Source organism: Herpailurus yagouaroundi, unplaced genomic scaffold (assembly GCF_014898765.1).
Source record: "Herpailurus yagouaroundi ecotype Mexico unplaced genomic scaffold, PumYag 530, whole genome shotgun sequence".
NCBI classification, from domain to species: Eukaryota; Metazoa; Chordata; class Mammalia; order Carnivora; family Felidae; genus Herpailurus; species Herpailurus yagouaroundi.
Genome location: NW_024412747.1, coordinates 3,605,636 through 3,622,917, shown reverse-complemented (window position 1 = coordinate 3,622,917; position 17,282 = coordinate 3,605,636). Strand labels below are relative to the sequence as shown.

General features: G+C 42.3%; 1 long non-coding RNA gene across 1 annotated transcript; it reads left to right on the top strand.

Annotated features, from left to right (window-relative positions):
* Positions 1 to 6,090: 6,090 nt before the first annotated feature.
* LOC121023147 (uncharacterized) lies at positions 6,091 to 15,064 on the top strand. The gene is made up of 3 exons (XR_005787254.1): positions 6,091 to 6,192; positions 12,502 to 12,674; positions 14,866 to 15,064. It is a non-coding gene; the product is annotated as an uncharacterized LOC121023147 (long non-coding RNA).
* Positions 15,065 to 17,282: the final 2,218 nt, after the last annotated feature.

Below are 17,282 nucleotides of genomic sequence, written 5' to 3'. Positions count from 1 at the left end.
GAGAGCTTCTGGGTTGGTGGACATAGGGAGGTGTTGGAAGGCTGTGGGAGCGCCATGTCCCTTCCTCCATACCTGGTGCTGTGTATATGTATATATATGTATATGTATATATATGTATACGTATATATATGTATATGTATATATATATATATATATATATGTATATGACACACACATATATATTAAGCAGCCTGTTTTCCTGTTCTTCAAGCTATTCTAGAAGACTATCAAACTTGAGACGGGGGAGGTGGGAACCTCGGATTTTATAGCTGGTCAGAAGCACAGGTGACAACCGGGGCTTGCAATTGGTATCTGAAGTGAGGACAGTCCTGTGGGACTGCACCCTTAACCTGTGGGATCTGACATTATCTTCAGGTAGATAGTGTCAGGACTGAGTGAGTTGTAGGACACCTAGCTGGTGTTGGAGAATTGCTTGGTAATCCACCCCCCCCCCCCGCCCCACGTTTGATGCCAGAATTATTGACAGTAGAATGGTAAATAGAGGAGAAACAATGAGTTCCTCCCTTTCAACATCACAGCCCTCGAGGCACAATGAAATGTTCTTTCCTCTGTGCTATGTGCCTTTTATTTCTTTAATAAGCTGCGGCAATAACTCCTTTATTTGCATGTTACCACAGAGTCCTTGCTGAGAACATACCGTTGCCATGTCCCGTCTAAAGAGGACGCATTGCCATCGTTACAAGTGGATTCTTAATCATTGGCCATTTATTCATTCAATAAAGTCACACTGAGCTCCTTCACTTAAATCTCAGTGCTAAGTACAGGGGATAGAAAATTAGTAAGACCGGGAACCATGCACTAAAGAGCTCTTAGCTCGTTAGTACACTTTCATTATTATGTACCTTATCTCTTAGGGCAGGGACCAGGTTCTAATCATACATGTATTTCCAATGCCTAATATAAGGTGTGCTCAGGGCAAGTGTTAAGTAAATGTTTGTCAAATGAATGAATGAACCTGAATTCTACTTCTGTTCCAACTTATGGATTAAAAACAGAAGTGAGGAGTAAGGATAAAATCTCTCTCCAGAGCCTGACGTCTTGCTTTCCAATGAACATCCTCAGAGGACTCCAAAAACCCAAAGCACACTTCCAGAACCAGCACTTGCAGCATGGACCCCACCCACATGATCCATTTAGGGGCCCCTGGCTTGTGGCCCAGATAAAATTATTGTGATCATGATGCTAATGGATAGGACTTTCATAAACCATGGAAGGGTAGGATTTTGTTTTCTCCTGTGTCTAGAACATACCAACCTCAGTGAAGCCTTTAACATGAAAATGGGACCTGCATGGGGCCCCTGGGTGGCTCAGTGGTTAAGTGTCTGACTTGTGATTTCAGCGCAGGTCATGATCTCATGGTTCGTGAATTTCAGCCCTGCGTTGGGCTCCATGCTCAGCATGGAGTCTGCTTGGGATTCTCTCTCTCCCTCCCTCTCTGCCCCTCCCCGACTTGTTCTCTGTCTCTCACAATAAACAAGTAAACTTTGAAAAAAATGGACCTGCAGTTTACTTCCAATCCCTGAAATTACTGCCTTGGTTCTCATGTTCTAAAAACCCAAAAGGAATTACTCATTGGTATTTGTGGGTCATTATCGGAGTCATTATGTGGTCATTATCAGGATAAACAGTCATTGTCAGAGGAAGAAAAAGAAGGGTACATGAGGATGACAGTGTGGGTCACAAGCAGAGTGTCCTCTAGATTAAGCCAGTTGAGGGGCACCTGGGTGGCTCAGTCAGTTAAGCTCCCGACTTTGGCTCAGGTCATGATCTCACAGTTCGTGAGTTTGAGCCCCACGTCGGGCTCTGTGCTGACAGCTCAGGGCTTGGAGCCTGCTTCTGATTCTATGTTTCCCTGTCTCTCTCTGCCCCTCCCCTACTCGTGCTCTCTCTCTCTTAAAAAAAAAAAAAATTAATAGATTAAGCCAGGAGTTTCTGCCATCACCATGGAGCAATTTCAGTGTGCACTGTCCCATCTCCAAGAAGGTTGGGAAACCCCAGGAAACATAGAAATAACTCCCAGGACTATAATTCATCAGGCCTCTTGGTTCCAGAAACTAGGCAGAGCTGCCACACTGGTCCAAGCCAGTGACACCGGATAGCCCCAGGCTTGGTCCTAGCAAAGCTCAAACGAGGCTAGAGTATGGAAAAGTAGGAAGAGACGGTCCTTTGTCATCCTCAGTTTTGGAGAAAACCTCCATGAATCTCAGCATCGTCAGTAGCAATGTGACTTGCTCCTCAGGTCTCAGGTGGAGGCGGGCCTCTGGGGCAGCCCCAGGAAAACTGAGGGATGGAGAGGGTCTGAGGGTCTTCCTCTGTGAGTGTGTATGTTTGTGTGTGACTGAGGGTAAGTGTGTGTGTGGGTATAACTTTCTGATCCCAAATCATCCCTCACATCTGCTCTTCCACTTAGAGGCCCTATTAAAGGCCACCTGAGCACTCCTCTGTCCCTCCCCTGCCAACCAAAGGGACGTCTCTCCTCTGTGTCTCCTAGCACACTTTGTCCTGGGATAGCGACCATTTCCTGCTATGCGTTGTGGTCATTTAACTTCTCTGCCTGACCTGACTGAAAGCCCCCTGAAGACCGTACGAGATCCAGTCTGGCTTAGGGCTCCCAGCACATAGTAGGTATTTGACGAGTATGTCATGACATTTGAATCAATCCCATGCTCAGCTGCCAGTGTTCTTCAGTACAGACTGGGAGAGTTTTCTCTCCCTACATCCATCCCTTCAGCTCCAGAGAGCACCTGCTCAGGCAGCCTGGCATGGGGATGGGAATAGCAGCTGGCCCAGGCTTCGTCCTTACCACTCCACACAACGGAAGCCCCACCTGGCCCGGGGGCTTACAGGGCACCGGGTGACTGAAGGCCCAGCCTGGGAGCCAGAGGTGCTGGTCTGTGGGGTCTGGACAACACATCAGCCCTCCTGGAGCCTTAGTTTCTCTTTGGCGGCTAGAGGATCAGCACCTTTCTACCTTCCTCACAGGGTATTGGGAGGTGACAGCAACGGCAGCTTTTAAAAAGCATTAAGCGAGGGGCATCTGGGTGGGTCAGTCGGTTAAGCGTCTAACTTCGGCTCAGGTCATGATCTCGTGGTTCATGGGTTTGAGCTCCAGGCTGGGTTCTGTGCTGACAGCTGGGAGCCTGGAGCCTGCTTTGGATTCTGTGTCTCCTTCTCTCTCTGCCCCTCTCCTGTGTGCACTCTCTCTCTCTCTCTCTCAAAAATAAATAAACGTTATAAAAAATGTAAAAATAAAAAGCATCAAGTGATGCACTAATACCAAGTAATATTACGATGAAAATAATTTTGGTCTGGTCTTTTTGGGGAGAGAAAAATGTAGTTATCAGTGTCCTACAAATAAGCCATTGAAAATGAATGTGAATGAAGTAAAACTCAAAAGAGGAAGAAGAGAAAAGAATCCCGAGCCTTTCTGAAGCTGCTCCTTGGTGTGGAAATGAAGCCAAGGGACTTAGCATTAACAGATCAGGCTCCCCAGGTGTGACTTGCCCAGACCAATGGTGAAGGTCTGTCCCTGACCCAGGAGGCCCGGACTATCGTGGGGAGAAACTTTCCAGCAAAGCTGCTGCTGGGCGTGTGGCTTGTTGGTACACGCAGCTGGAATATCTTTTCTTGTTGTCATTTTTTTTTTTTTTTTTTTTTGTTTTTTTTGCTGTGGTTATCTCATGTTAGAAGTTGCTGGAAGTACATTTCTCTCTCTCCTGAGAGAGAAGGTTATGCTGGCTTTGCATGTAGAATCACTTCTCAGTTTCTCCAGACCAGTGGCCTTTCCTTTTCCCATTTTTCTTTCTCTAGTCTTTGGCTATTCTACTAGATGTTAGTATTTGAAGGGAGGGTAGATTGGAGGGGAACATAAGTTGAGTTAAAATTCCATCTGGCGGGGCCCCTGGGTGGCTCAGTCGGTTAAGCCTCCGACTTCAGCTCAGGTCATGATCTCATGGTCTGTGAGTTCGAGTCCCGCGTCGGGCTCTGGGCTGATGGCTCAGAGCCTGGAGCCTGCTTCCGATTCTGTGTCTCCCTCTCTCTCTGCCCCTCCCCCGTTCATGCTCTCTCTCTGTCTCAAAAATAAATAAACGTTAAAAAAAAAAAATTCCATCTGGCAGTGGATTTGATAAATGTTTTAGTAGGGGAGAAGTTAGTATTTAACTACTGTTTTATTAAATTTGTTACCCATATTTTTCCTTTTTTTAAAAAAAAATTTAATGTTTAATTTCTTTCTATTTTTTTAATGAAATTTATTGTCAAATTGGTTTCCATACAACACCCAGTGCTCATCCCAACAGGTGCCCTCCTCAATGCCCATCACCCACCCCTCCCCTCCCTCTCACCCCCCATCAACCCTCCGTTCTCAATTTTTAAGAGTCTCTTATTTTTAATGTTTAATTTTGAGAGAGAGACAGACCATGAGCAGGGGAGGGGGAGAGAGGGAGACACAGAATCTGAAGCAGCTCCAGGCTCTGAGTTGTCAGCACAGAGCCCGATGCAGGGCTGGAACCCACAAACCTCGAGATCATGACCTGAGCTGAAGTCTGATGCTTAACTGACTGAGCCGCCCAGGTGCCCCTCCCATATTTTTTCTTATAGATTTTCAAAATTGGCCATGTATCAGAGAACAGAATACAAAATATCTATCATATCAACTTTAGTAAATTCATACATGGCATGTAAAAACAGGAGCTTCCAGAAGGTGGTGCCGAAGTCTGCCTTTTCTCCACCTCCTTCCTCACTCTAGAGTTTCAGTCTGCACATTTCACTCTCAAGAAAATGAAGTCTCTGTATCAGCACAGCCCAGCTCTAGTAAGAGATCCACAGCAGAAGATGTTGAGGGGGGAAAAATAGCCTCAAGAGGTGTAGCCGTGGTTGACACAGCTAAGAACTTCCAGGTTTCCCGATTGTTGATGGATTTTGTGCCAATTTAGGTTTGAAGAAATGTACCAGCAGGTGAAGGTCAGCCTCCCTCCCCATCTGCCACCTCTGCCTCCCACCGACCTCAGGGAGGTCAGATGTTTTGCTTTACAGTGAGGTACTGGGACCCCAGGGCAGAAGAAGGCTCTAAATTTGAGAGTAAGAGACTATAAATGTAAGACAGGAGATCCTGAGCCCCAGTGGCTGCCACTGCTGTCTTCAGGCTCATGACTCTGCCCCAGCCCATGGCAAGGACACAAATGGAGATGAAAGAAAGGGAAACCATCCAAGAGACAGGACTGTCCCTATGCATTCCCTCAAGTCTGGGGAAAAGGGCTGTGCAGGTGAGGAAACCAAAGAGAGTGAGAAACTGCAAAGCCAGGCTAACTAAACATTGACACCAAGCCTAAGCATCTGTTAATTGCTATCTAGGTACGTGGCATTATGAAAACGGAAAAGAGATGCAGTCCCTGGCCTCCAGGAATTAATAATTAGGGGGAAGGAAAGATTATTCCATCCAGGAGTATGTTAAAGCTAGCTGGCACCTGTGTGCTAAGTGTGGACATCTGTGTTCAGTAATACCGCGTCAGTAGCTTCGTATCAGCGGTGGTGGGAGTATTTACACCAGGGAAATCAGTAAACACCGCAAATCATGGCTCCCCCTCACCCAGAGCTGAATGTTAACCATTTACCAGCACACAGATTATTTGTCCCACAGCACAAACTGCTTAAATAAAGGGGGAGCGGGACATGCCAAGGCTGGGAAGCAATGGAGAGTGTTGTGGGTTTGCATTCAAGGTCAAGCTCTCCCACTTGATGACCGTCTGACCCTAGCCTCAGTTTCTATCTGTCTTTGGGACTAAAATCCTATGCTCGTTACCAAGGTGACAGGGGTAACCTTGTAAAATTTGTGAAATGATGCAGGTCTCATCCCAGTTTTTTATGAGAAATACAGAAGATAATGAATATTTATTTTTTCAATTATTCAGTAATGTTTATTGATTTTTCCTATATGCCAGACATTGTGCTACCTGGGTAGTCATAAAACATAAAAATACTTTGTAGATTATAAGGCTTTTGTACAAAGTCCTTTATAAACTAGAAGGTGTCATACATGATTTTTTTTCCTCTGCTTTCTTCGTGTCTCCCAGTCTGGATACACTCAAGTTTGCCGTATGACACATCCTGCAACTCATTGTACTCTGATGCCCTCATTTAAACTACAACACATGGCAGCCATCAAGAACAATGGTATGGAAACAAAACTGAGCCAAGAAAATATCCTTGAAATATTTCATTGACTGGAAATACGTAATAACAAAATTTGTACCAAATTATCTCTACATGTATATATGAACCCAAGAGAGTATACATTAAAATATTCACAGTAGCTTTCTCTAGGTGGTGAGATTGATGATTTTGATTTTTCTTCCTTGCCTAGATGTGATTTTACTTTTTCTACAAAAATTACCCATGTAATTTTTGAGTTAAAGATGAAGAAAAACATAAAAAATTTTCATTTAGCTATTTGTTCTATAAAATATTAAATTTCGATTTGAAAGGAGCCTTAGAGATCTTTACAGATGAGGAAACTGAGGTCCAGGGAGATGAGAACTGAACTAGTTGGACTTCCTTCTCTAAATTGGACATTTTCTCTCCCCTCTTTCCAAATGTGTTTGCAGAGCTCTTGATTATTAGTCTGAATCTATGCACTTTGTAATTAGATTCTCATCTTTAATTATCTTCCTGACTTTTTGATGTCTCTCCTCTTTCTCTCTTTCTCTTTCCTTCTTTCTTTCTTTCTTTCTTTCTTTCTTTCTTTCTTTCTCTCTTTCTCTCTTTCCTTCTTCTTTCTTTCTTTCTTTCTTTCTTTTTCTTTTTTTTTTTTAATAATGTTCAAGTGGCTGTTTGGTTTCTTTGACTTTTGTCTTTGAAAGACTCCTGAGGTAAATAAGCATTTTATCCTAATCAGTAGCCTCTTTAATTATATCTTCTCACATTTGCCCTTTGTTCTCTACCAACTAACTTTCTCAGAAATTTCCAAGGATGAATCATAATTCCTCAAAGCCATCATTCCTGGAATCAGAATATTTTTTTCTTTATCTAATGTAGGCTCAAGTAAGAGTTCTTGTATTATTAATACAAAGGTTTTTGCCTTCTGGGCCTCAGTTTTCATCTGCTAAGTGGATATTTTCTCTACTCACTTGATGACTATTTCTTACTGAAAACATCTTGGAAAATCTGAAGCCCCTCCAGCCTCAACTGACAGACACTTGACTCCTTAGATTGCATCTGAGTGAATGGATCTGGGCCAGGGGTAGTGATGGAAGCTAAAGAATCAGAGCTGCCTCTCAAGATGGGGAAGCTTGGACTGTACATGGGGGAAGCCCAAAGGGCCACAGCCAGGGTCAGAGCAAGTGAATTTGAATTCGACTTTTTTTTTATTAACTAAAGCCTCTTCTCTGACTGATGTCCCACACCCACTTACCCTGCTCAGGCCACCTATGACTACAGTTTGCTCCCTTTTCTGTGGCCATTCATGAGACTTAAAACACACACACACACACACACACACACACACACACACACACACACAGAGTAAATGAATTGATGTAAGCTTTCAGGTTTTCTCTGAGAGTCAAGGGTAACAGTGTCAAGTACAAATATATTTCTGTATATTCTATATATATGTTATATAGAGAATATGTAGGTGTTTATATTATAGATATTATATATATTTAATATATATAATGTGTAATGAATCTATATAATTAACATATATTAAATTAACATTTCTATTTCTGTACTATGTATGCAAACCACAAAGGTAAAGCTGCATATGTAATTTCAAGTTTTTTTTAGCAGCCTTGTTAAAAAAAAGGAAAATGAGATGTGACAGTAATTTTAGTAATACACTTTATTTAACCCAGTATATCCTAAATATTATCATTGTCACATGTAATGAATAGTAAAAAAATATATAATCAAGATAGTTTACATTCTCTTGTTCCTACCAAGTCTTTGAAATCTAGTGTTCATTCCACATTGAGAGTGCCTCTCAATTCGGACATTTTAAGTGTTCATTAGGCACATGTGGTTAGTGGCTACACATTGGAGAACACAGTTTGGAGGTGTATCTATATGAATTGCCAAGGTTTATCAGATGGAGAAGAATATAAAATGGGACTTCCAAGTGGATTTAATCTTATTAAAGGTGTCCGCTCTGTGGAATTGGATACAGGGAATGAAGTTTTACTACATACCTGGCATTATGAATATATGCAGCTATTTTTGTGTATAAATCAAAACTCCCAACAACTGTATAAGACGAGTAGAGAATGCTTATTTTACAAGTGAGGAAAATGAAACTCAGTCTAGATGGCTACCTAAAGGTGCCCCAGCGAGCAACTGGAGGAGGCAGGATACAAACCCAGGTCTTTGTAGTGCCAGAGCGCAGAGGTTTTTCCCTGCCCCACACCCTCAGTGTTCCAAGCACACAGATGTCCTGGATATCTGGTGGGAGACAAGCAAGTAACCAAGTGTGATAAGGTTGCTCAAGGCCAGTGTGAAAACACTAAGAAAGGGCATCCAGCTCAGACTGGGCCAGGAACAGCTTCTTGAAACCTACTGAGTCTGCTGAGGGTGACGGAGCTGAGGGAAAGGCCACCTCAGAGAGCTGCTGCAGGAAGGTGTCAAGGGTGGCTCTTTGGGGACCGCGGATGTGTCCAGGTGGCTAGAACAGGGCCTCCATGTGCTGTGGCAGATACATGGGCTGAAAGCAGAGAAGTCAGTGAAGGGTACAGAACCAAGGGATTTTACCCCCCAACGGCTATGGGGTTTTAAGCATGTGATTGATAAGAAGGGATTTGACTTACATGGCCCCACACCCTGGACACAGAGTGGAGGGTGAACGAGGGACCCTGCCTGGGTTTCTTTTGTAAATTTAAATTTCAAGTCTAACCAAAGGGGGTGACCCCCAGAGGTTAGGACCTGCCCGGTCAACAGAATGAAGCAAGAACTCTGGGAGGTGCTTGATGTTCATGCCAGGGTTTGGGGCCAGGCAAATCTAAACTCAAGTTCTGGCTTTGCTATTCTCTAGCTGCGCCACCTCCGCCAAGACTCAGTTTCTACATCTGTAAAGTGGGAACCACACAGGGACTAACCCGGTAGAGCTGTTGTGAGGATTAAGTGAAACAGTAGTGGCCAAATGCTTAGCAGAGTAGCTGGTACCTGGCCAAGGCTGAATCAAGCGTGCCCGGTGGTGTCACTGTTACCAAAGCAGTGACACAGCCAAGCATCTAGGACCATGGGTGGATGGCAGCACACGGACTTCCCAAGTCACTTCCTGTGTCACATGCACCTTGGCATGTAGCCAGGTACAGGATACCTGTCCCATGACTGAGGTTAGTTAAATGATACAAACAGTATGTAAAGTACAGCTGTGGCCAGTGTTTCAGGGGAGAACTGTGCTCTAGTTAGAAGTGAAGAAACGTGCTCAGTGTAGTTTGCCAGGGCTGTGGTAACAAAGTACCACAAACTGGGTGGCTTGATACAACAGAAAGGTATTTTCTCCCAGCTCTGGAGGCTGGAAGTCTGAAATCAAGGCGTCCGCAGCCATGCTCCCTCTGAAGGCTCTAGGGGACAATCCTTCCCTGCCTCTTCCAGCTTCTGGTGGTGGCTGGCAATCTAGCATTCTTCGCTTGTAGCGCCGGCTGCAAAGGGTGCACCCGCATCCCATTACCAGGTGTGGGTGCAGAGGCTCGCACAGGTGGAGGAACATGGCGGCTCCTGTTCTTCCTCTCCTGTGTCCTGTTTACACTTAGTTCTGCCTTCTCTCCCTCTTTTTTTTTTTTTTTTTAATTTTTTTTGAAAGACAGAGAGAGAACGTGACCAGGGGAGGGGCAGAGGGAGAGGGAGACACAGGATCTGAAGCAGGTTCCAGGCTCCGAGCTGTCAGCACAGAGCCCGACGTGGGGCTCGAACTCACAAATCGCGAGATCATGACCGGAGCCGAAGTCGGACACTCAACCGACTGAGCCACCCAGGCGCCCCTCTTACTCTTTTTAATATCACCCAACATGGAGTCGAATATATTTTAAAATATTTTTGTACTTGCTGAAAAAAAACCATCATGCCCTCTTCTCTAGCTATCTGGTGCATGAAAAAAGTGAGTTAGCTTTCAGAATATACATTGCTAATCCTTCCCTGCAATTTGTCAGGAGATATCGAGAAACTTGGAGGCAGGAATTTCAGTCTGGGGGCCTGCTCTGAGGATAAAGATATGTTCATTAAGATGTTTTCCATGTCAATATAAAACTTTTTTAGGAAGTGTACTTTATCTTTCTTTTAAATAAAATAGCTTTATTGGGCTATAATTGACATGAAGTAAACTGTACATATTTAAAGCATACGGTTTGATAAATCCTGGCACATGAATAAACTCATCATTATGATAACATTTTGTAACTTATTTTTGTCCACTATTTTATAATGTAGAATGTGCATTTTGTCAAGTTATGAAATATTATTTTAGAAAATTATTTTAATGATTACATAGTATCCTATGGGATATAACTTATAATATTGAAAAATGATAGATGATTGAAATATTCAACAAGAGAGAATTGTTATTGGTGAGTGAATATACACACTCATGCATGCACACACATACAGAGGAAGAGACTGAAAAAAATTTTAACTGCTAACAGTGACTATCTAGGTGGTAGGATTCCAGGTGGCTTTTTCTCTGTCTCTGTTTTTCTATGTTTTATGCACAGAACCATCATAATTAATTTTTTTTCAACGTTTATTTATTTTTGGGACAGAGAGAGACAGAGCATGAACGGGGGAGGGGCAGAGAGAGAGGGAGACAGAATCGGAAACAGGCTCCAGGCTCTGAGCCATCAGCCCAGAGCCTGACGCGGGGCTCGAACTCACGGACCGCAAGATTGTGACCTGGCTGAAGTCGGACGCTTAACCAACTGCGCCACCCAGGCGCCCTGTCATAATTAATTTTAAAAAACAAAAATAATTCATTTTTTTCTGAAAATTAAAAATTGAATGTCTAAAAGTAGAATTTTACACACAACAGTGGGATATATTGTCATTTAAAATGTTTAGGTGGCTCAGTTAAGCAGCTGACTTCGGCTCAGGTCATGATCTCATGGCTCAGTGAGTTCAAGCCCCTCGTCGGGCTCTATGATGACAGCTCAGAGCTGGAGCCTGCTTTGGATTCTGTGTCTCCCTCTCTCTCTGCCCTTCCCCCATTCACACTCTGTCTCTGTCTCTCTCAAAATATGAACGTTAAAAATAATAATAATAAATTTTTAAAAGAATATTTCATGATATGAGAAAACATGTTATATTTAGTAAAATAAACAGCTTACAAAATAATATAGCTTAATTAAAATTTTTCAATGTTTATTTTTGAGAGAGAGAGAGAGAGAAGCAGAGCGCGAGAACTGCGAGATCATGACCTGAGCCCAAGTTGGATGCTTAACTGACTGAACCACCAGGCGCCCCAATAGTTTAAAGAGCATTGAAAAGACAAACTATCATTAATATGCCAAATGATCTCTAGACAGTGGGATTATGGGAGATCTGAATTTCCTGTATTTCCCAGATTTTCAACAATGGATATAAATATATCAACTGTAAGAGAAGTTATTAAAAGTCATGTTATAAAATTCAGTATTTTCAGGTTGTGAAGCAATGGTTAATTTTTATCTTATTTGGTGGCTTTCTATATTTTCAAATACTCAGTGAAAATAAAAATGAGCTTAAACTGTATCAGTTACTGCAATACAAAATAGTAAGATCAGGGGAACACTAATAATAACGTACCTCATGATCGTTTGACACGCATTGTGTTATCCAGTGTTTTCGTGTATAGCTTCTCACTTGACCTCAAAGGAAGTCTGAACAGGTGAAAACAACCGTGTGGCTCTGAAAAGATGCTGCCTCCCCATGCCGGTTGCCCAGCCAGCATGTCCTACGGGACATGTCCAAATCTGCAGCCGAAGGCCGGTGCATGCTGCTTCTAAACCTTCTACATAAGTAAACAAAATTGTACGGAATGCTTCAGTTTTCTGTAAGCTGGGTTTTTTTTTTAACCTGTTAAAGATCGAAATAGAACATAAAATTTACCATTTTCACCATTTTTTAAAGTGTACATTTCAGTGGCATTAAGTGCATTCACACTATTATGCAGCTGTCGCCTCCATCCACCCCCAGGACATTTTCGTCCACAGCCAAGGGATCGTAAAGGGTTCTGAATGGATAGTCACATAACACATTTTATTCCTGTCCTAATGGTCAGGTAAAGAAACCGAGATTTTCTAGCTGTTCTTTCCTTGCCTTTCCCATTTTCTCTCAACACTTGCAGTCTGGCTTCTGCCCACAGCTGCCCTGGAACTGGTCCCATCACAGGGCTGTCAGCATGTCCTGGTGGCAGAATGTCCTGGGCTGCTTACTTCTGGTCTGCAGGATTGGAAAATCTGTTTTCTAATCCCTCCTGGAAATTTTCTCCTTCTGAAATTTCTTTAACACCCTCTCTCCTAGGTTTCCTCTTACCTCTTGGATCTTTCTTCTGACTTCTCCTCATCCTGGCTCAGGAACTCACCTCCACTCCCAGAACCACCTGTCTGGTTTCCCTGCCTCTAGGCCTGCCCTGCCAACCAGTGTGATATTTCTTAGAGGGAAATCAGATCCTGTCTCAAGTCTACAAATGTGACGTGAGTTGACAGGATAAAACCTAAGCTCCTTAGTTAGATATAGAATGCTCCTTCTAACCTGGCTGTCCATGACCTCAAACACTATCCTCAGTAGCACCCCTTTAAAGTCTGCAGCATAGAACCATTTGTAGTTCCAGTGTTGGAGAACTAGGCTGCTTATACATCATCAGCATACATGGAGTCCCTCTACTCTAGAATGTAGGTTATGATTGCTTGTGTGGCTGTCTCCCACCGCAGGGCAATCTCCTGGAGGGCAGGGATCTTGCTTGCCCTCTTATATCTCAGTGTTTAGTATGACACCTTATAGTTGGACAAAAAGTTAATAAATGTAAGCGGCTCCAGAAAATAGATTGATGTCTTGATGGAGATCTCAAAATCATTTAAGGGTACAGCTAGGACTGAAAGCCAGGTCTTCAAAAGTCCCGCCCTTCCACTATAAATATTCTTAGTACTGAGCGACCTGGTCCAGAGACAAGATGCCGAGAGGAAATGGATGCAGTTCCTGCACGGTCCTAGGAAAATAAGAAAACAGAGTAAGTGCTGCAACCCTAGACTAGGGTAGAAAGACTTATTACCAGAAATCATTTTACAGACAGCCCAAATTGAAGAGTTTTATTATAGCTGGTATTATAAAGCCACACCACAACAGTGAAGAAGACCAGCATCTGGTGGGAGCCCCTCTCCCACCTCCTGCTGTATGTTCTGGAACAAGAGCCAGCAGTGTGCTTCAGCAGAGGATGTCACTCTGTCCTCCCCCAGACTAGGGGGTCTGCTTGTCCCCGATCACAGCCTACAAGAGCTTGTGGCTGCATATGAGCTCACACAAGACAGAAAGGCAGAGTGCTACAGCTGAAAGAGAGCTACATCGGGGTCCTCTAGTCTTCCTTTCTAGATCAGCCACTAACTGGCTGCATGACCTCATAATGCCCAGGAGCCTTCTTCATATGTACACCAAAAGGATATTTAGAGATCTTTCAACTCTGACATTCAGAAAGAGGAAAATATTGGCAGTTAAAGATTGTTCAGTACCTTTAAGGCTAAACTGATTCACATTTTCCAAACTATCAAAGGAATGGCTGAATCCTCTTAGGGTGCGGGTAGTCACAGACTTATCTCCACTCGCCCATGACTATGACCCAAGTCTTGATTACTGTTGCTTATGTAAATGCCCAATTTATTTGAGGTGCTTCTTGGGAAGAAAGGACTTTCACTGCACTCTTGGTTTTAACTATTTTCACATGTTATGAGTTGGGATAAATGACATAATTGATTCATCTGTGTGATATAGAACCTGCTCAGAGCTCTTTGAAAGATGGCTGTACTGAATGAGAGATCTGGCCAGCGCCACTGCTGAGAGGGAAAGGAGAGAGAAAAACAGAGAGAGACAGAGAGATTACCTCTTACAAACCCAGATGGTTTCTTTAGTGGTTGTGAGCGGTTTCCACAAAACCCACCTATCATTTAGTCAAGACTGTTAATTAGGGGGCACCGATTTGGACTGCTGTCTGTACCCCCCAAGCTGGTTATTAACCAGGAGGCTGAGCTCGTGGTTGCAGCAAACACTGGAAATTCACCAAGTGCTGCCCCGGGGGAGATGGTCTACCTCCATGTCCTAGATGGCCATGGGGTTCAGGCATTTCATTGTCCAAAGTCCTACATGTATCTTACTTTACTTAATATTCACAACCACAAAAGGGGTAGAAAATACAAGATTTAATCACCAGATTAGGAAACTGAGGGTCAGAGAGAAAAAAGAACTCACCCAACATTACACAACTGGGGATTCAAAACCATTCCTGACCCTAAGACCATACTCTGCCTCTCTGATAGCCTGATCCACCTGCTTCCTTTCCCTGCCTGTTAGGTTTTCTGCATTTCACCATCTACCAAACGAATACAGCCACTTACATCCCTCCTTCTGTCTCTCCAATCTCATGATTCTCTCTGACTCTGATTGTTTCATGGGTTACTTACCACCTGGTAAGTTTCCCGAGGCCAAGGAGCATGGCTCCTACTTCGTTTTTCATCCCAAATGACTAGATAGCAAGCTGGGCACATTTGATGGTCAATGGGGCAACACAGAACCCACAAATGACATGTTCAAAGATCACAGATTTTTGACTCATGGAATGACCCTTCCCTTTGTGTCCTCAACTTTTTTCTCTCCCACAATCTTGTTTGTGTTTCACAGACCCTCCTGCAGCTCTTCGGATGTCAACCAAAATGTCATTCCACCGGGGTCTTCCCTGACCACTTGATTTCAAGTTTTACCCTGGTTATTTCCTTTCATGGTCTCCCTCTGTCTCTCTCTCTCTGTCTTTAATTTCTCTATAAATGTGTTGTTCTTTGTTTATGTTATAGAACCCAGAGTTCTAAGCCACATCTTTGAATTACTCTGTCCCATGTACATGTGAGATGTGAGATATACATGTTAATAAACTTGGGTTTGGGGAGTTTTATTCGTTTTTGCCTTGTTAATCTTGCTTTTATTATACAATGTCATCTGAAACCTATGATGAGTAGAAGAAAATTCTTCCCCTACTGTGTGTCCCGATTTTTTTTTTCCTTTGTGCATTTACTTGATAAGCTCCTGGTTGTCCTGAATGGCCTCTGCTGTAACAACAGCCTCCCTTTCTAGTGTTGATAGGTTTCAACTGTAGAGTGCTGGGGTCCACTGCAGTATTGCTAATAAGTACAAAAAAAACTTTGAATTTTCTGCTTGGAAAAAAAAAATCTCCCAAGAAATGTGTTTAGGCCTATTAAGTGTCACTGTCTGTTGACATGCTAAAAGTCTCTTCCTTAAAACCAGTTGTCACAGATCAGGATGCCAGCCCCATTGCTTCACTCACCTGTGACCATGACCTGCATCTAGATTACTGCATTGGACATAGATTTGCTTTGCTATTTTCTCAAGGCATGTCAACATAATAAATTATGTTCTTATTCAAGTATAATTAACACAGTGCTATATTAGTTCAGGTGTACAATATAATGATTCAACAATTCCATAGAGTTCTTAGTGCTCATCAAGATAAACGTACTCTTAATTCCCTTTATCCATTTTACTCGTAACTCCTCCTACCTCCTCTCTGGCAATCACAAGTTTGTTCTGCATATTTAAGAGTCCGGTTTTTGTCATTTCTCTTTTTTTGTTTGTTTGTTTTGTCTCTTTAAATTCCACATGAGTGAAATTATATGGTATTTGTCTTTCTCTTACTGATTTATTTCACTTAGCATTAGAATTAGACTCCTAGAAGATTCTAGGTCCATCCATGTTGTTGCAAATGGCAAGATTTTATTCTCTTCTATGGCCGAGTAGTATTCCATTGTATGTATTACACCACTTCTTTATCCATTCATGTACCGATGGACACTTGGATTGCTTCCCTATCTTGACTATTGTAAATAACACTGCAATAAATATAGGGGGGCATATATCTTTTCTAATTAATGTTTTCATTTTCTTTGGGTAAATAACCAGTAGTGGATCATATGGTAATTCTATTTTTAATTTTTTGAGGAACTTCTATACTGTTTTCCACAGGGGCTACACCAATTTGCATTCCCACCAACAGTGCGTGAGGGTTCCTTTTTCTCACATCCTCACCAACCTTGTTATTCCTTATATTTTTTATTCTAGCCATTCTGACTAGAGAAAAAAAGTGATTTTCATTGTGGTTTTAATTTGCATTTCCCTAATGATTAATGATGTTGAGCATCTTTTCATGTGTCTGTTGGCCATCTTTATGTCTTCTTGGGAAAATGTCTCCTATTCACATCCTCTGCCCATTTTTTAATCAGATTGCTTAGTTGTTGTTGTAGTTGTTGTTTTTTTTGGTGTGGAGTTGTATAAATTCTTTAGATATTTTGCATATTAACCTCTTACCAGATATATCATTTGCAAATATCTTCTCTCAGTAGGGTGCGCTTTTGTTGGTGGTTTCCTTCACTATGCAGAAGTTTTTCATTTTGGTGCAGTGTCTATAGTTTAATTTTGCTTTACTTTCCCTTGCCAAAGGAGACATACCTAGAAAAATGTTTCTACAGCTGATGTCCAAGAAATTACTGCCTATGTTTTCTTCTAGGAACTTTATATTTCCAGGTCTCACATTAGGTCTTTAATCCATTTTGAGTTTATTTTTGTGTATGGTGTAAGAAAGTGGTCTAGATTCATTCTTTTGTATGTAGCTATCCAGTTTTCCCAAGACCATTTGCTGAAGAGACTGTCTTTTCTTCATTGCGTAGTCTTGCCTCTTTATCATAGATTAATTGACCATATAATTGTGGATTTATTTCTGAGTTCTCGGTTCTGTTGATCTATGTGTCTATTTTTGTGCCGGTACCATACTGTTTGGATTACTACACATTTGTAGTATATCTTATAGTCTGGGATTGTCATACCTCCAGCTTCATTCTTTTCCAAAATTGCTTTGGCTATTCAGTCTTTTGTGGTTCCATACAGATTTTAGTATCATTCATTTTAGTTTTGTGGTGTATGTGCTCAGTATTTTTTAACATTTTTAAAAATGTTTATTTATTTAAGTAATCTCTACACCCAATGTGGGGCTTGAACTCACAACCCAGAGATCAAGAGTCACATGCTCTTCT